This window comes from Harpia harpyja, chromosome 5, assembly GCF_026419915.1.
Source record: "Harpia harpyja isolate bHarHar1 chromosome 5, bHarHar1 primary haplotype, whole genome shotgun sequence".
NCBI lineage: Eukaryota > Metazoa > Chordata > Aves > Accipitriformes > Accipitridae > Harpia > Harpia harpyja.
This window is the reverse complement of record NC_068944.1, coordinates 46,689,502-46,709,323: the sequence shown is the minus strand read 5'-3', so window position 1 is coordinate 46,709,323 and position 19,822 is coordinate 46,689,502. Positions and strand designations below refer to the sequence as shown.

The window sequence follows — 19,822 nt, the reverse complement described above, 5'->3', positions numbered from 1 at the left end:
CAGGGTTGCTTTAGATTTCACAGATTTCAGCATGTGATGGAGCTTTTCTTGAATAATTTTTTACGTGGGTGGATTTGCTAGAAGCATAGGTTTAGTTTGCAATGCCTGTTGTCACATATCTGTGTTTTTCTGCACCAGAGTAAGGTACATTAAACAATGACAAACTCATTAACACCTAAATATGGAATTGCTTGTTTGGTTTGCATTTCATTTTCTTAGTGAGAATTTCACTTTGTGTGGCAGCGTACAGAAAACAGAAGCAATTTCTTCACAGAGAACACTGTGGTCATGTCTTACAGGTTCAGGAAAATACCAGCTTGCCATAGCTCTGTTCCTCACGTAGAAGTTTGAGAACCATATCGTCTTGGCACTTGAGTATTATTCTGCTGCAATTGGACACTTTCTGTGGGGCAGGTCTAACTGAAGCTCTGTCTATTGCATGATCTTAGATCAGCTTATTCGTGTTAAATAAGCACTGAGTGACAGAAAAGCTTGTCTTGTGCATAACACTGACAGCTAGGACTTCCAGAACTGCTCATATGTTTTACTCCAGAGTCAATTAAAAACAACAAAAATAATCTAAGGAGCATGATCCAGGAGTGGAGGCTTCCTATTTTTCAGCACACAAATCATAAGACTAGAGTCAGGCATCCTCTTGTCAGCAAAAAGGCACAGGACCAGAAGGAAAGCAGTTATGCTTGTACACAATAAACCAGTTTCAACATACCTTTTATACTGGTGGTTCTGTCCTCTGCTTGGACATGGTTTTAGGTTCCTTGAGGTCGAGGACAGTTTGGAGTCCAGGTCTCCTCCTTCCTTGACATGAGGCTATTCTATGGAAGATGAGCAATGAGATTCTCTTCTTCCCCATCTCCACACAGAAGGTATTAAGTTAAACTCTGACCCTGAGTCAGGACTGATAGGTCTGTACAGGCACACCTAGTAAATCAACAGATCTCTTTGAATCATAGAAAAACTTTGGCTGGAAGGGACATCTGGAGGCTATCAAGTCCAACAACCACTTGCTCAAAGCTAGGCTATCTTTAACCTTCAGTCTGGCTACTCAGGAACTCCAGATCAATTTTGAGTATCTCCAAGGATGGAGGTTCCCCAGGCACTTTGGACAACCTGTACCAGTGCTATTCCATTCTTGCAGTGAAAGATTTCCCTTTCATGTAGTTTGAATTTCTCTCATTGCAACTTGTGACCATTGCCACCTACCCTTTTGTTGTACACCTCCAAGAAAAGTCTATGTCATCTCCATAACCCTCCTTGGGTAGTGCAGTTAAATCTCCTTGTAGTGTCTTCTCTATACTGAACAAACCCAGTTCCTTCAGTCCCTGCTTGTACATCATGTGCTCCAGCCTCATAATGGTTTTGGTAGCCTCCACTAAACTTGAGCTAGTGTGTCAATATCCCTTTTGTACCCATCGGTCCCAATGACTGCAATGGCACACTGCTGCCTCATTCTTAGTGAGTTTAGGATCAGAGAGTCCTAGTTACCAGATCATAAACAGTCTTAGGTGAGAGACAGATGGTATGCACGTAGAAAGAGTCTGGCCAGCAGTTCTAGATGCTTATAGTTTCTAAGTAAAATAGGAAAGATTAACAGTCTTGAATTCAGTCTCCTAAAAGGTACATGTAGTTCCCAGATATTGTCTTGGCTCAAGAGCCCAGTTTCATTAAAAGCACTGTAGAACCAAAGGGTACTGGATGACAGAAACATTGTTTAAGCCGTGACTAGTGCGTTTTAAAAGTTGTCGCTATCACCATGTCATAGGTGAAATACAGCCCTCAACTTACACACACAACTGAGTCCTGACAAGATGATTACCTGACATTAGTTTGGCCTACTCTAGACTTGCTTGTAACTGATATATTAAATACAAGTAACTAGATGTTTTCCTTTTAATCACACATGCACAGAGTTTATAAAATCAGATTTTAGCTCTCTACTTGCTGGAGGATAACAGCACAGGTTTAGACTAAAGTTGATACTCCTTCGTATCCTGGTACAATTCAAAACGTTGACATTACAGGCCAAAGCGATTAATCTATAAAGGATTAATCTACAACACTAATCCACAAAGGATGAGAGTTTTAACTCTTCACAAGGCAATCTGTCCTTTCAGCTTGTGGTCTCAGGCAAGGACTACCTAGATAGCTGCTCACAGGCCTAAAACTTAAGCAGACTGCCTGCATGAACCAGGCACCGAAAGATCCAACTGTGAGATCAAGACAGCACATGTCCTGGTTTCAGCTGGGATAGAGTTAACTGTCTTCCTAGTAGCTGGTACAGTGCTATGTTTTGAGTTCAGTATGCGAAGAATGTTGATAACACTGATGTTTTCAGTTGTTGCTCAGTAGTGTTTAGACTAAAGTCAAGGATTTTTCAGCTTCTCATGCCCAGCCAGCGAGAAAGCTGGAGGGGCACAAGAAGTTGGCACAGGACACAGCCAGGGCACCTGACCCAAACTGGCCAATGGTGTATTCCATACCATGTGACATCCCATCTAGTATAGGAACTGGGAAGTGGGGGCAGGGATTCGCCGGCTCGGGGGACTGGCTGGGTGTCGGTCGGCGGGTGGTGAGCAATTGCAGTGTGCATCATTTGTACATTCCAATCCTTTCATTATTACTGCTGTCACTTTATTAGTGTTATCATTATTATTATTAGTTTCTTCTATTTATATTCTATTAAACCGTTCTTATCTCAACCCACAAGTTTTACTTCTGTTTTTCCCGATTTTCTCCCCCATCCCACTGGGTGGGGGGGAGTGAGTGAGCGGCTGCGTGGTGTTTAGTTGCTGGCTGGGGTTAAACCATGACAGCATGTTTTAAATTACAGACTGTGTAATTAGGCATAGTGAAAGCCACCTTCTCTTCTGGAGAAAGACCTGTTAATTACTTTGCTGTCTGCCTTCTGCTGCCATTTCTTGTCCTGAAGGACAAGCCGCCCTTTACCTCCTTCTCTTCCCCCTGCTCAGACTTCAGAGTCTATTTCCCCTTTGGAAAAGTGGACCATATCTACTCCTCCACTCCCCAGATACCAATATTCAATTAGGAACAAGCCCCTTGCTATTTTTTAAGCCCAAAACAGTGCTACAGATTGAGTAACCATTAAGATTTGATTAATTAAGGTTGCAGAAAGTAGAAGTATAATGTGATACAAAATTAATGCAAAGCGTTCTCAGGATACCAGCTTTAATTAACTTTACTGGAGAATTTTCACTGGTTGAATTCTCATCAGATTCTACCTACACAGTCAAAAATATTTAATTTCTCAAGAGAAGATGAAGATTTGCATATTAACTCCTACATTTGCAAGAACACACATTCTTTGGCCTTGAGCTTGATGATAGCTGAAAGAGAAACAGTGCTATGTATTTTGCTACTAACACATATACTTACTCTATCTAATAAAGTCTTACATGTACATCTTATCTACAAGCTGGGCAGCATACTACAGGAGGCAGAACAATGATCTCCATTATAAACCGGCACACAAAAGATAGGAATACACAGGGTCAGCAGGCATTGAAATAAGATCTTATCTTAAAATCAATTTTTGAAGTAGTAAAGTAAAAAAATAGTAAGAAATTCCATCTGTTAGCAGCATCTGGAAAAAACTACACCATAATGCATTTTTGCAGTGAGGTTTCCTCATTAGTATATTGCAATTATGAACTTTTAAAGCCTTTGAGTGAGTTTGTTTTTAAACTATGAATTTGTAAAAGAAGCTAGGAAAAAAAGCAATAGATGTATAGTATGAAGCAATCACTCAGACATATGGTCCAGAGCACAGAGCTGACCTTCACATCTGTCCTTTGAGAGAAAACAAAAAGAAAGGGGAGGGGTACAAGAACAGAGCAAGCTGGAACTGCTAGAGGCTGAAGACAAAGGATTCTACAAAGGCAACTCATATGGAGTTCTGGCTACAGCACTGAAAAACAAGTAGTTTATAAATTAGGGATTTTTTTGTTGTGTTGTTGTTGTTTTATACCTTTAAAAGCTGCTTCTCAGAGACTCCTCAAAAGATCTTACTCATTATAATTGGTGACCTTTTTTTGCATTTCTTCATCTTGTGTTTCTCATGCCATTTTCAATAATTAATTTGAAAGACCCAGTCAGCATCCTCTGACTGCAACTTATACAAGAGGTTCTCTTCATGCTAATAGATAACATGCATATGGCACAGCTGGCAGTCTTCTGTTTTCACAGCAGTCAAGTCTTCATTATATCTACTACAAGAGAAGTAGGGAAGATAATGTGACATTAAGCCCCCCTCTTGATTTTTAGGCAACATGCTGATGTCTGGAAGAATCTTACCCTGTTGTAGATGGAACAAGGAGCTGTAACAGAACAGACTGTACCGAAGTTCAAAATGAAAGATAAAAAAAAAAAAAACCAACAAAACAAACCAAAACCCAAAACCAAATAAAACAAAGTTCATATCGTCCAGTACAAACAAAGTAGAAAGAACCAAGACGCACAATGTAATCACAAGGAATTAATGAGGTGTAAAACATTTAAATGAGGCAAAGTGATGAGTCATATGGAAAGAAACAGAAATGCACAGTTTCAGCATTTCAACAGTTTCACAGATTTCCAGCAAAAAAATGATCATTTTGGAAGATTTAATAGGTAAGTTTGCAATGAACATGAAGACAGATGCATTACATATGAACAGCCAAAAAAGCAATAGTCATACAGGTCTTTAAGATGGCCTGGGAGAACTCTTAATCCTCTTTGTGCTGTCTTTGAATTCATCTAACAAACATGCTTAGTGAGCCTTATGAAGAGGTATTTTACAGTATTGTTGACAAATGTGCTATATTTAAACAACATTCTGACTACAGACACTTTTGAACAAGTAAACTTAATTTGTATTTCTTTGGTTTCACAGTTTTATTTTAAGAGAAAGATTGAAAGTTTGTGTGTCAAGCTAAGTTATCAACAGGAAAACAAATTTTTCCATTGGTAAAATATGGAAGCTGTATGAAATCACGTAGCTCTCCAGATATTCACAGTTCTTTAGAGCACTTCTGAATTCTGTTTCCACTTTCTACTGTAGGAAAAGTTTCCCCCTTGCTTTTCTTTCTTGGTGTCAGGGGAGGTCAGGGAGGAGAGAGAAAGGTAAGAGAACACCCACAAATACTGCAAACCATTGCAGAGACTGAGCAAGAAAGGGAAAACCAGATACTCATCATCAGAGAGATACATATCTGTATTTTCTGAGCAGGTAAGACTTTTGTAACTACTCCATCTTTTAGAAACCTTTTCACAGTGAATCTAGAAGCAGCTGCTTACAGTCTGGGCCGGTACTGATCTGAACACCACCATGAACTTGTTGGGAAGACATTCATCACACCTATGTGACAGGTACAAAGAAGTTCCAGTGGGTAAGACATAGGTATGAACTTAACACATCATATGTTCTGCTGTAACTCTCTACCACCGTGTTGCCTGGCATCTAGAACTAACTAGCAAACGTGGCAGGTAACATACAAGAGGTGTTTGAGTTGGCAGACATCAAATAGCATTAACTTCAGTTTTCACTGAGTAAAATACACTATTAAGCCGATTTCCTTTAGACAAACTTATAACCTCCAAAATGTATAAAGCCAGCACGTCAGGGTCTCTTTGACAGGATCTTTTTTTCATTAACCATCAGTGATTTGCATTCATTATAAAGCTGTCCTTCAAAGCTATAAGTGAAAAGTATATTGTTTTTTCTACTGTTTTGCCCGGGATTCATATCAGATCAATAGACCTTGGTAACTAAGTTATTATATTTATCCTTTTTTATAAAATATATTATATTAGCTTTCTTTTGACTCCTGTAATTTCCTTGCTATTCCAAAATATTCAGTGAAGAGTACAGGAGCATGGAAGAAGGAATGGTGAACAGTTTACTTTAAATTTGGGTGGCACTGTTGGGGTTTTTTTTGAGCAAGTTGTACCCAACAATGTGGAACAAACTCCACCCTTTTTAGTAGCTTATGTAAGCATAGCAACAGAAACAGACTAGCAGATGTGTCACAGATGTCATTAGAAGATAAGGATGCCATAGAAGGGCTACAGAAATAAATGGACTTCATCAAAGGCTTGTAGAAAAATCTCCCTTGGAGATAAAAATTCTTTCTTGCCTATGTCTTCTCCAAAGAAGCTTGAGGAAGGAGTCAAAATTATTTCTGTTGTTATGTGAAATATCTTGTCAGAAAGGTACTTCAAATGGTGAAGACTACAAATGACAAGCTGGTACACTACTTTCTTTCTGAATTGGGTTATTTGAAGTAAAGCCATTTTAGCTCCCTCACAGCACCTGGCAAAAAATTTGCATGTTGAGACAAGCTTCATATGTGTAAGTATGTACTTTTCCTTCTGCTTCAGATAGATGAAAAAACACCAAGCACATCCTCTTCCAAGCAATTGTGAAAATAGAAATTACTTGCAAAAACAGGTATTTTCAGCAGAAGGCTAGGGCTAAGGCATATTGTCTGATAGATCCTGCTGGAGCTGCTCCAGCAAATAAAAGGGCTAGAGTATTGCTCAGTGCAGGTAGTAGAGTAGCTTCTGTCATTTTGAGATGCGAAGCAGCTCCCCAAAATGCTTGCCTGTAGAAAAAGCAGCAAAACATGCCAGTCAGTGAGACCAAAAAAGAGATCCTGGTTACGTTCAAGTTGCATGTTTCATGAGTGCTTTGCAGACTTGTCATGATTAAATGTCAGGATGAGACCTAGGCATTCCCATTCTCTGCATCACCATTCCAGTTTCCATGGAAAGGACATGTACTTGTGCACAGTCCAAGTAGGTGTGCTGTGTATGATCCAAGTGCAGATGGTGAGGCACTCAGCTTGGCATTTTAGAGCTTATTCCAGTCTTGGTTTATTCCTCTTGTGTTCAGAGACAAAAGGATTTTCAGAGGATGACAAAGGATCCTTCAGGAACAACAGGTTATTGTCAGATATAGTTGTGTGCAGATTTCCCAGGTGAAACCAAGCAAATGACTACAAAAGCCAGAATGTGTTTTCCTTAAGTTCTAGGTGAAGCTCTTGAAGCAGTCAGTAAATAGGGAAGGAGAGACATAAAGATAAAGCGACCTATGTTCTGCTTTGGTTAGGTTTTGAACAATAAAGCACTTGAAGGAAGACGACTTGAATTAAACTTGTGAATATTTAGCCCTTTCAGTTAACAGACAAGCCAGCATTCAGCAAGGCCTTGCTTGCAATCTTCCTTATTTATAGAAGCACATGGATACTGACTTCATGTCTGTCTCACTCTCAGATGTCATCCATGCCACCTTAAATAACCAACAATTCTGGTCAAATATGTCTAAAACCACACTCAAGGGTAGGAGAGGAGAGACCCTTTTCACAGACAACTGATTATGGGGAGGTACATAACAGCCACTTCAACAATTTTTCTTTAGCCTTAATAGGCTTCTTTTCTATCTCTCTTTATACTTGATTGTTTGTAAACTGATGACCTCCGATTCAATGCTTTCAGTAGCTGAAAGGATTTTAAGAATCTTCTCTTCTGATCCCCATTTTACATGTTAACTTCCCACAATTAATGCCTCTTTCTTTAGCTTGCTTTTAGCTTTCAAAGGCTGCTCCTGCATGGAATAAACCTGTATGCTTTGCTATTTAATCCTACAGAATCTTTTCATGCTTCCCTGAATACTTTTTCATTTAGTGATACATCAGCTGGATTGAATATAAACAGCCTCCATGCCAAGTGTAAGATTTTAGCTTTAAATGAGCTGGCTCGTTGGAGAGAAAAGTAGGAACCTAAAAGAAAAGCAAAACAAAAAACCCAACACAGAAGCCTTTGTTCCTCAGTTTATAAGAAGTCTTTATGCCCAAACTATAAAACAGAAGCACCTGACTACCACCCAAATACATATACAGGCAGAAAAGAAAAAGGATAGGAAAAGTTCAGGGTAGAGATCACAGCTACCTTTACTTTTGGTTAATCAAATTTTGCTATTACTAATCTTTATAAAAGGAATGACTTCTTCCCTCATATTGGTCTCGCACTCATTAGTTCCACAGAGAAGGCACTTTGTATGGATGAGGAGGGAAAAACTTACTCACAGGACAAAAAACTGACACATCAACATTAGTATGCATATACAAATAATAAGTTTTAAGTTCTATAATTGACTTATCCAGAAAGACCCTCACTAGATTCACCCTCCCATTCTTCTGGTGACAGTTAACTCCTATTTATGTTATCCTTTCCAACTTGTTCACATCTATGTCCTTACACAAGAATCTCTTAAGAGAGACAACCCTTGGTGAAAATAAAAGCCTAGTATTTTGGCCACTGTTATCAGAATGTTAATTACTTACATAAATTACCACTACATAGGGAGAATCAACAAAATTGAGATGCTAAACTATAACTTCTCTTGGATTTTCACATCACACCTTAACACAGAATAAACACATGAAGAGAGTAAAACTATTGAAAGCCTCTACAATGTTAATATGAAAGCCATCGTACTCCAAATTATTTCTGTATATCTGCCTTCCCTGACAAGGCCTTCAAATGTGCTCAGAGAATAGAGATAAATTAGAACACTTCACTGGAATTACTGCTCTCTGAGCAGAACAGGAACACTTCAGAAAGGGGGATGGGAAGTTGAAGTTCTTCAACAGAACTATCGGCAGATATGAAGCAAGTAAGTGTTCAAGAAGAGTGTCACAGAAGGAACATCAGTTGAAAGACAGATCTTGCAGGATGCATAGAAAGCTTCCACTCTTTTAATCAGTTTGAACAGAGAAAAGCCAGACAAATTGGCTGAAAATCTGGTCTGCCTCAACAGCAACCACATCAAGGGAAAGTCAGGTAAACTATAAGGCTTCTAACAAGAGAATTTATTTTCTAAACAACATTCACATTACCTAATGGGAAATGGCAGGTAACCCACACCAATTCCCAGACCAAGTTTTAGACTTGTTCAGAAGAACAAGTTGACACAAGCCAAAAATGTACCAAAATACTTGGCAACAGTTTAACACTCATATATGAAACTGTTCTAGTGCCCAGCAGTATTCACAGACACTGTTTAACTTAAAGCAAAGATTGCAACTCTGATCCTGCCGATACAAACAAAACCCCTCAAAACCCCCATACTTGTCACCAAAATTCATACAAGGAAAGAATTACAAAAGGACATGCTGAAGACCAGCCCTGAGAGGAGAGTGTAATGAATCACTACTAAGCACAGAAACACCAGCAACTGCTCCTCTCAGGAGCTGTACAGAAGAGCTTGCCAAAAGCATGCCTGGACACCAAAACGAGGTGCTCAGGTGCTGCCTGAGGCTCAAAGAACACACGACATTCAGTAATTGGCTCAGATCACACAGCCTGGAAAGCAGGGGAAACTTGCAATGTTTTTGGCACTTTTTCCTCCCACTGTGGTAGGAAATTAATGCAACATACCACCACAAGAAGATAGGCAGTCACTTGGATGCTGACCCCAGAACAATGCTAAAATTTTCTTTTTTCTAGAATTCTGCCTTGTAGTTTGCTTAAGAAATCATATGCATTTGTTTAAGGTATGCACTCTTAGTCTCCAAATAAATGTATAAACATATTTATAAATGTCCTGATCTCAGCTGGGATAGAGTTAATTTTCTTCCTAGTAGCTGGCATAGTGTTATGTTTTGGATTCAGTATGAGAAGAATGTGGATAACACACTGATGTTTTCAGTGGTTGCTAAGTAGTGTTTATACTAAGTCAAGGATTTTTCAGCTTCTGATGCCCAGCCAGCAAGAAGGCTGGAGGGGCACAAGGAGTTGGGAGGGGACACAGCCAGGGCAGCTGACCCAAACTGGCCAAAAGGGTATTCCATGCCATGTGACATCATGCCCAGTATATAAACTGGGGGGAGTTGGCTGTGGGGGTGGATTGCTGCTCGGGCACTAACTGGGCATCGGTCGGTGAGCGGTGAGCAATTGCATTGTACATCACTTGTTTTGTATATTCCAATCCTTTTATTATTATTGTCATTTTATTATTGTTATTATTATCATTATTAGTTTCTTCCTTTCTGTTCTGTTAAACTGTTCTTACCTCAACCCACGAGTTTACCCTTTTTCCTTCTGATTCTCTCCCCCATCCCACTGGGTGGGGGGGAAGTGAGTGAGCAGCTGCATGGTGCTTAGTTGCTGGCTGAGGTTAAACCACGACAATAAAATACCGTGCTACCAATAGAGACCCAACTATATACTGAAAAATTTTACTTACTGACAAAAATCAGTAAAAAAATATACTTGCAAAATGAGTACCAGTGCCTGGCTTAGACAGACCAAGAAGGCTAGAGGAGATGGAAGAACAGAAATGTTAACAAAGAGTGGACTTGGAGAATCTAGTAAACTTACACAAAAAACATTTGCATAGTGTGTTGTCCGACTAGAAACGCTGCTTAAGAAGCAGAACCGCAGTCTGTAACGGATGAATGACCTTCAAAAATTGCTTCTATGAGGCACAAAAGTGATAGGAAAGAGAATTTTCTGCTTGGAAGGAAATAGCATGGTTCAGCATGCTGCAGCAGTCATCAGAAATCAGTACCTTTTTCTGGAGATTAGCATAAATAACTCCCTGATCCGCAGTCTTATCAGCTATACCACAGTGGGAAAACAATGTTTAAGTAACAGCTTTCAGCCCTTACTTGCAAATGATGTCAATGAAAATGGAAGTGCTGCAAAGTGTTTTGAGGTCTTCCATGATGAAAGGTCCTACATAAATAATATATTTCCCCAGTATCTGAGAAAAAGAGAATAACAGAAATGCTTCCTCTTGCTCTTTGGTCAGTACAGCAATTGCATAAATGTGCAGAGTGTACAATTGAGAACTGTCTTCTTCTAGAGTGACAATTAGCTAATGCATCATACCATGCAAAATATTTCCATGCACTTGCTTATGTGCTAATGAAAACATTCCCCATTATTAGCATTCTATATATTAAAAGCCTATTGTTACATGAACATATAATGAATACTCAAGCATCAGTGAAGAAGTGATGTTACATGCTTAAGTTTCTTATACAGTATCTATGTTCCTCTGGGTGCACAGCTATCATGTTCATCTTCTATAAATACCCATTCAAACTTTATTTGTTCTGGAGATGCTCTGTGCATGCATTGGGGATGAGTGAAGGCTTTGCACATGTGTTTCACCATTTATCAGTGGTTTTGCTTTTGTAAAATTCAAGAGAATATAGCCATTTCCCTGTCAGGCCCTAGTAGTACCACATTAGGCATAGATACAAAAATTACACTCTAAAAGGACACGTAGCAGTGGTGGCATTATTTTTGCACATTGTCGCTCAGAGCAAATGACACTGGCATTATACAATTCTTTACTACCTTATAATATTATAGCTGTCATTCAACAGATTAACATCTGAACCCCCTGCAGGCAAATAAACACGGGGGGGGGGGGCGGGGGGGGAGGTGTTCAACAAGACCTCTAGCTATTCAGAATAACTTAAAGGACTCCCTATTCAGGATAAATATTCTGCTTGGAAAAGGCTTTGGTGTTTGTCTAAGAACTGAATGTAAACATTAGTCGCCTGTATATAAAAAAAAGTATGATAAAATGGGCTTACTTGACTGACAAAAAGCTGTGGTTTCCTTAGGCTTTTAAGGCATGCCGTAATCAATTTTGATAAGCTATGTCTCTTTTTCAAGTCATGCAGCTTCTATATTCATGCATACTCCATTCACATCTCTTATCACGCTTTGACTCCATGAGACCTTACAAATAACAATTACTTAAAATGCAGCAGTCTATTTTTAGGTTGGGTTTTTTTTTTTTTTTTAAATAAAGTGTTTCACATTATGCCTGCCTCTTAGAGTCTGAAATTTTTTCACATGCTCCAATTCTTACATGCATTAAGAAATCCTATTCTTTTTTATTTTCTGCTTGCCATGTCTGAGCTCACAAACATTAGCCCAAATCAGTTAAGCTGCCATCATCCCACTATTTTAAAGCAAGAGTAACACAAAACAAAGGGTTTATGACTGAATCTCCCTTGCTCTATAAGGCTACACACTACAGTTTGCTCTTTCTTACATTTAAAATACACATTTTTGATATCCAGCTATCAACTTTTATGTCTCCTGCTAATGGCACCAGTTCCTTCCAGGCATACAAACATATTGTTGTACTGAGCCTACAATGAAAATGAACCTAACAGGGACACAAGAGATCAGCCCAAATGAAACATGTAATTAGTAACTGGAAAAAATATGCTCAGTAAAAAAAAAAATGGGAAAGGAATGGAACAGAAATAGAAATTATCATGCTACTAAACAGAGTTCCTAAGTTCTGACCATTGCACATCAGAAATATATTTGCAGCAAGTATATAAAAATGTGACAAAGAATGAATCAGATATGGAATAGAATCTCTATATACAGAAAGAGTAAATAGACCAAAATGACTGTTCTTGAGGAAAAAGAGAATGTGATAGATGTGCGAAGTCATGACTGATTTAATGAGAAACTGAAAAGGAAACAATTGTTTAACATTTTTCACATCATGACAATTAAAAGGGGCCCCAACTAAATCATTAGGCAACAAATTTTGAGGCAAAACAAAGATACTTACTTCCTTAACGCTCTACATGCACTGAATCATATAACTGCCAAAGATACTGTAGAGGCTGAGAATCTAAATCAGATCAACCAAACACATATAGTGAGGACACGATACCCTCTGCAATTAAACGTAATAGTGCAAACATTACTTTATGCTCATGGAACTCCTAATCAATGCTGGGCACCAAACACTGGGAGACTGTATCAAAAGATGATTACTCCATTTAATTTATGCATTACTTCTCTAAGCATCCTTTACTGGAATTTTGCCAGTGGTCTTATTTTAATAGCAGATTTATATTCTTACAGGCTACATCTATAATGATATGCCACACAGCTTTTCTAGTAAGAAGAGGGTTTTGTCCATCCTATACAGTTTGAACAGGCATCTGACAGTCACCGTTCTAGCATGCACAACTATTATTTAATTTACTAGCTATTCTAAACCCAACCAATGCCATCTGTCATGCACCACAGGAAAAAAAAAAGTCTCCATATGTATTTCATTTAAAAAAAAAAAAATCACAAAACAAACAAAAAAGACACTTACCCTAATAGTTCTTAAGAGCATTTGCTAAACTTAAATACAACACGTCTTTCATTCCTTTTTTTGTTATATATATTTTGCAGTGTATAATAGTGTTTTCTTGGAATTCACTGGCAACATGCAGACATCAAGAACTTTCTGTGCCTCAAGCAAGCACCTTGGGAAGTTTGAAAGCAGCAGAGTCTGTTTATCCTGATTGCCCTTTTAAATTTACATCTCAGTGAAGTGAGAATGATAGTGAACTGCCATTTAACATCAAGAATTTTTCTCGGTCCACTTGTGGATAGATGATTTCAAAGTAGAAATAAATTTTTAATTTCTACTTTGATGAGATTAGACAAAAAAAAAACCAAACCCAAGTAAAGACAAATCTAGAGAGTTACAGACCAGAAATATTCAGCAGAACTCTAGAAATTCTTTGAAAGCAAAGTTGAGAATCCAAGTGACTCATTATATTGGACAAAGAAAACAGGGAATTAATGGAATATTTGTTTACCTAATTTTCAGTTTAGAACTGACTTTTCCATCGAAAAAAATATATTAGGAGACATTCTTGATCAAGACTCAAGTTCAGCTTTATTTACTTTCCCTAGCTTTGAAGTGTGAAAACTCTGCTTTTGAGCCTTGGCCTGAAGGAGTTCACATCAGCTGTGCTCAAGACTTCTGAGTGTAGAGAATCTATGCACTCACACTTTTTACAGTTCTTTGGGTTGATCAGCTACCCAAATAGCAGTGGTCGTTTTCACAGAACACCTTGTACAAGATTCACTGACAGCTTTCTCATTAAGCATCATAGCTTTGACTGTCCTATGAAGTTTACCTCTCTCCTACCTACAAACAGTCAGTAAGTAGAGATGCTAAACAGGAACCAATAAGGCTGCTGCTGAAGTAATAATATCCTTTACCAATATGATCCACAGTATTTTAAGTGAGGTTTAACATGTACTATAAACAGTATCATGGAAGGACCATTAATAAGTATCTGTGCTATTTTAAAACAACAGGTGGTGAGATCGTTTCACCACAGTTATGTACTCACCATATGTGTAAGTGGAAATTCTGTAGGAGGTAGAAGGCAAATGAGTGAATAGTTAGCAAATATATATATTATATAATATATATAATTATATAGATATATTAAGATGTATATGATCTCATTAAAGCTGCAGCACATTTTACAGGCTAGCTAACAGCTGCCAAGATAACTTTGATATACCTTTGGGTCTTTTGGAACAGTTGCTAGAACAAAGATGTGACAAAAAAAGCAGTCAAATTAAGAGCAACTAAAATTGTATGTTGGAGTTAGACCTATTTGCCTACTGCATCTGATAAATTACTGAGACATTAGTGCATAAAGGTATGCATAATTGTGCAAAGACCAGCCAGTTGCTTTAACGTATTTCTGAACACAGTGCAGGTTAAATTGCTGCCCATGAGTCCTATAAAGCTGAAGAACAGCAGTGTAGCCAATTTTAAAATTAATTTGAATAAAGGTTAGAAAACAAAACACATTCTGCTAGAGAGAACTACACCCTGGCTGACATGGAAATTCTTCCACTGCAGCTCTTCTGCAGAGTTCATGTTTTATACTTGGTTCACCCAGAGAAGAAGGGCAGAGATACCCTGGAATCATTTTACCACCGCAGAAATGCGACCAGCTCAGAAATGCAGCGTATCTTTGGTATGTTAGGGAGGACAAAAACCACTATCATATCTTATTGGTTCTACCATAAGAATTAAAGGAAGAAAAATGAAATTATTTGATCTGGCATTTGGCTGGGACATTTGCATCAACTCTCCTACGAGAGAGTCCATTTTGTGTTACTTTCTCCTCTGATATGTTTATATTTAAAGACAGGAATATATACTGGAAGTGCACACTTCTTGTACAATCAGATCCTTTCTTTTATAATGTTGTTTTAAGAGAGTCATTTTGTTAGAGCATACAATATGAAGACTTTCTTGAAAATAGTCCTCAATGCATCATGAAACTAATACATATAAATGGATTCATGCTGGTGTTGCTGTCACATGCAGTCCTCTTCAAGAGAGAGGCTTAAATCAGCTTGGTTTTGCAAGAAGCATACATGAACTCTGCACTTCTATCTCCATATTTCAGATATTAAACTCAGGGGCTCATTATCCGGGTTGTGAAGTGCTGACTTACTTGATTAGGTCAAATTCAAGATAAAAAGATGATTAATGCCTGTCTTGTTCCCACCACTAATATATTATAAATGGATGAAACTCTTAGTTCTCCTTAACAATTGCTACCTTTGCAGTTGACTGGCCACTCACATAAAGATCTTCTATTGACAATAATTAAAGAGTCCAACATGAAATCCATCTGCATAGTAGGAGACAAAGTTTAAGTCTATGCCTGGAATTTATTTCTCAGATGGAAATTTTTTCTCACCTAGAAATGTTAACTACTGCATATAAAGGGCATGCATTTGGAAAGTGTCAATACATTTGTTCTTCAGAAGAAAAAATGGTATCACTACTGTTAAAATACTCTTGATTGTTTGCACATGCTAAAGTACATGGTCTTAAATTCACTTTATAATATCTGTCCACTCACACCCTGCTCAAGCCTTTCTTTAAGGAATTCTTAATTTGGGGAAAATAATCCAACTCAAAGCCTAGTGACAACATAACTGAAAAATTACATGCTTGCTCTGGAATGTGGTTATTTCAGCTAGTTCAAACAGCACTTAGAAACATCAGCTTTAAACATGCTCATAATAATAGAAAATATATTAACTGAACTGTTTCATTTCAGCTCTTGGAAAGGACCACAAGTGAAATCAAACCTCTGCAACTTCAAGTGCATTCAAGGTTACTGGGTTTTCCAGTTTGTTCTCCTACAGAAACAAGTCTTACACAAACAGACCCATCTGGCCCCTACTCATAAATTTGGTCAAATGAACCTGCCGGTTCAAAGGCTGTCTGCGGCCTAGAAATCTCAAAGATAATTAAGCTCTTATAAATTTGCAGAACTAACCCAGATGAAGAGTTTCAAAATAGCAGACCCTCTGAGGAAAAGGCAGCTAAATCTCAGCTACTACCCAGTCTGTCTGGCATCAACCAGCTGGCCAACTAGGCTGTTCTTCTAGTCAGCGGGGCTGTCGCCCCCAGATTAACCACAATAAAGATGCTTTTCTTTGCTTGGCAGAGGTATGGAAGTTACTGTAACAGAAGGAGGAAGAGGAGTTCTGGGAGAGAAGTCTGTAGGAAGTGGATTTACATGAGTTACACCATTGAATTAAATTCACACTGATAATTAGATACCCATTTTTTTCTGTGGACACATGCACATGCACTCTTGCATTTTACATGATTACACCATCTGTCTTTGGAGTACACATAAGATAAAAACAAAAGCAATTCAAGTTTTCAGAGTCAAACTAATCAGATGCACATTCACATCTACGATAATGTACGGCTCTTGGTCAACGAACTCCATCCCTGCCACCACACTGTTTTAAAAAATGTTAGCTAACAGTCTTTTGAAACATTATTTAGGTTTGCCTGGAAGCACAAATGGCTAAATTTACTGTGCTAATGTTGCATCGGCATTAGCAAGTACTCATACTACTTTGTATTTGCAACAACAGAATGGGAGACCATTACTTGATGCCCTCTTCAGTGAAGAAATTGACTTTATATACAATGGGTGGACTAATAGGAGAAGTATCTGAAATTAGCTACATAGTTTCTTCTTCCAGCCAGAGGCAATTAGAGGAGAAATCAGCAAATGACTACAATATTGCAACCACTGAGACAGCCATCCATCCTCTATTTTAGAAAGGAAAAAACAGTAGAGATGTCATAACTCAGACTCCCAAGTGTTTTACAGGAACAAAATAAACGTTTGGTAAACGAAAGATACAGGTTTGATGGAATGGGAATTTTTTTCTAGCTTGAAATGCATACATTGGATGTGCCATGGAGTGCTTAAAAGCAACAAGCTTACACTGGGTCATAGTTGAATGACTGTTCCAGAGCAATGATTTGTCTGCAATTCACCAGTCACTCTTTGTTTCAGCCTTATGAAGCCTCAACTGTCTTCTATACACATTTCCTGTAGCCATCGTTTGCCTTCTGCGTACCCAGCAACAGTACTGAGGCAAAGACATGTATTTAATTAATTCCCTGAAATAATGACAACAGGCCAATCAACTGCCTGTTACCTCCCTAAGTATTACTTCTATCACTCTAGCACGTGACCAGAGGCTTCAACCACAACTGGGCATCCCACAACTGTGTGAGCTGCTCTGTGAACACATAGGATAACAGGACCCTTTAAGATGAACGTACAAGTAAAGAGACATTGAATAAAATAACCTTCAGCTTCCAATATCCTGCTTCCTTTTTTTCAGCAGGAACAGATTAATACCCTATCCTTTTCTTCCCAGAGGCACAAGCATTGTTTTTGCTTCCAAACCAAACCACATAGAGCCATTAGCCATTACTACAAGCAGATAGTGCTCATTCTAATGATCTGCCTCTGCACACCAACCCTAGCCTCCTGTATTGACATGCCTGCTTTAGAGCAACCTTTTTCAGAGCGGAACAAAGGAAAAACATAACCAAAAATCACCAGCGTATCAGACAGAGACATAGCCCAGGCAGATTTTTCCCTCCTACTCAATTCCAAAAGGCCATTCACCTAGCGCTAAGACCTGCGTACGTACCACAAACAGTGTGCAACGTCAGCGGCCAAGCTACAATGCTGCAGGTACTCTTGTTTTTCCACTTCTACAGGTGATACGAAGGAAGAGCAACTCACTAATTCTTCCATTTAGCAAACAAAGGCATTTGAATTTAGCTGCTATTTAGTTTGTCTCAAACCTTGTGCTAGATGACAAAAATGGAAAAAGGAAAAAAAAAAACCAAACCCACAGACAGAAGTCCCCGAAAAAGTCAACAGAATCCATTTTGGCATAATGGCTGGTTCTCCCTTTAGTTTCCTGCGAAGCGACTTCCAAATCCAGGAATGCAAATAAGACGACATTCCTTTTTTGCTTCTGTTCCCCTGAAACCCTTCTGCCCTAAGATGTCCTCCCCGCCACTTGAGGAACCCACATCGGACCGGAGCGAGCAGGAGGAAGGAAACCCGGAGCGCGGTCCTGCACCTGTCGCAGTGCTCCACAGTTCTTCCCGCTTTCGCGCCCGTCCGCTGCTACGCCACCGACAAAATGCCCCCTCCACGCCAGCGAATCCCTTCGGGCAAGGGTAAAGAAGGCAGCCCGGGCTGCTGAGCAGAGAGCTGGCACCGAGCCACCGCACATCCCGGCCATAAAAGATAAAACGCAACGCTGTGGCGCTTCTGAGAGAGCAGCCCTTCTGCTTTTGGAGGGAGCCACAGAAGGAAGGAGAAGGGAGCTACCCGCCTGAGCGCAGCTCCAGACCCTGCCTTGCGCGCACGCAGCACGGCGCCTGCTTCCCGGGCCGCCAGCCCGGCCTTCCCCGCGCTCGCCGCGGGCAGGCAGCGGCCCCGGCAGCTGGGCGAGCCGAGGCGGGCGGCTCGCAGCGGCAGCGTCGCGGCTCCCCAGCCGGGCAGCGCCACAGCGCTCGCCGCCCGCCCCCGCACACACCCCCGCTCACCTTTCCAGCGACCGGCTCAGCGCATCTTCCTCCCTCCCGCAGCGGCTGCTCCTGGAGGCCCGGAGCCCCTGGGCTCGGTGGAGCGGGGTGCCTGGTGCTGCCCCTCCCTCAGCCGGCGGCAGCTCCCGCTGTCACTTCACCCCCACATCCCGCCGGCGGCGGCGGCGGCAGCTGCTGCTCCTTCTAAATTCACGGCGCTCCGGCGGCATGAAGTCATCCTCCCCGCCCCCTCCCCGGGCCGCCGCACTCCGCTCCCGCCGCGGAGGGGGAGACGGCCCCTCCGCCCGAGCCCCGCGGGGCCCTGGCGCTCCACCCCCACCCGAGGGGCCAGCACTCCGGCGACTCTACACGCACCCCGCTGCCCCGGAGGCTGGCTGGGGCGGCACGGTTCCCGGACGGCACGGCTGCGGGCCGGGGCTCCCTCCTGGGCACGGCTGCAGGATGGGCCGTTCCGCCCCGCGCCAGCCTTCCCCTCTCGGGAGTCCCCCTCAGCGGGCTCTGGGGAGCGCGGTGCTCCCGCCCAAAGGCCGGCGGCCAGCTCCCCGCTCCCACCGCCGCCCTCGTGTCCGTCACCCAGGCCTCGCCGCCCTGCCCAACCCGGTCGTACCGGGCTAAGCGGCGAGGAACGGGGGAGGGCGGGCTCCCGCAGCGCTGCAAGGCCGGAGCCAAGGGAGAGCCTCCCTCCGGGAGAGCTCTGTGTGTGTGTGTGTGCGTGCGTGTCTCTGTTTTGAAGGAAAATCCGCTGTAATCCTCGTGGCTGTGTGTGGGCGCCCAGCTCTCCCCCCTCCCCTCCCGGCCTCAGGGCACGCAAGCGCTCCGCAGCCTGTGCCCCTAAAAAAATGCAGCTCTTTCTGGGGTGGAGGGGAGTTTCTTTGCCAGTGGCTGTTGCTCGGTACTGGGGAGGGGAGAGCAGAGGAAAGGGACTGTGTTCAAGGTCACCAGGACACACTTCTCCCTTACCAAGGGCGTCCTGATATTTTTAAGATCCACCAGTAGGCAGCATGTCTATTTTTGTTAGTTACAGAGTGCAGTGCACATACTGGGTAA

At 41.0% G+C, this 19,822-nt stretch overlaps 1 protein-coding gene across 3 annotated transcripts in view; it reads right to left on the bottom strand.

The window, feature by feature from the left end:
- Window positions 1-19,012, bottom strand: part of PKIA (cAMP-dependent protein kinase inhibitor alpha) — a 46,136-nt gene extending 27,124 nt beyond the window's left edge. Inside the window, exons 1-2 of one of the 3 annotated variants that reach the window (XM_052787609.1) lie at window positions 18,776-19,012; window positions 728-833 (exon numbers count right to left, since the gene is read on the bottom strand). The gene's annotated coding sequence lies outside the window, so the exon portion shown is untranslated. The remainder of the gene's footprint in view (window positions 1-727; window positions 834-18,775) is intronic. The other 2 variants (XM_052787610.1, XM_052787608.1) reach the window with 2 other exon arrangements.
- Window positions 19,013-19,822: the final 810 nt, after the last annotated feature.